Source organism: Penaeus monodon, chromosome 28 (assembly GCF_015228065.2).
Source record: "Penaeus monodon isolate SGIC_2016 chromosome 28, NSTDA_Pmon_1, whole genome shotgun sequence".
Taxonomy (NCBI): Eukaryota; Metazoa; Arthropoda; class Malacostraca; order Decapoda; family Penaeidae; genus Penaeus; species Penaeus monodon.
In genome coordinates, this window is record NC_051413.1 from 4,771,424 (window position 1) to 4,771,743 (window position 320).

Sequence of the window (320 nt, forward strand, 5' to 3'; positions counted from 1 at the left end):
TGACCAACGTATGATGACGACCCCCAAGACAACGACTCACGAGTAAAAGGAACTCAAAGAGGATTGAGATAGGTTAGAAAAAAAAAGAATAAAGGATAATAAAATAATAAATACGTTAAGTTAGAATTTTTTTAAAGAATTCAGGAATATTTTAATTCAGGTTAAGTAAAAAAAAAGAACTTACGAATAAATTATTAAGAAAGAAAGAAAGAAAAAAAGGGATGACGACCCCCCCCCCAAGACGACGACACAGGACGACGACTAATCGGCACACATCACGACGACGACCTCCCCCCTCTCCCCCAAGACGACGACACATG

At 38.4% G+C, this 320-nt stretch overlaps 1 long non-coding RNA gene across 1 annotated transcript in view; it reads left to right on the plus strand.

The window, feature by feature from the left end:
• Positions 1-320, plus strand: part of LOC119590924 — a 6,138-nt gene that overhangs the window by 255 nt on the left and 5,563 nt on the right. The gene's annotated exons all lie outside the window — the stretch shown is intronic.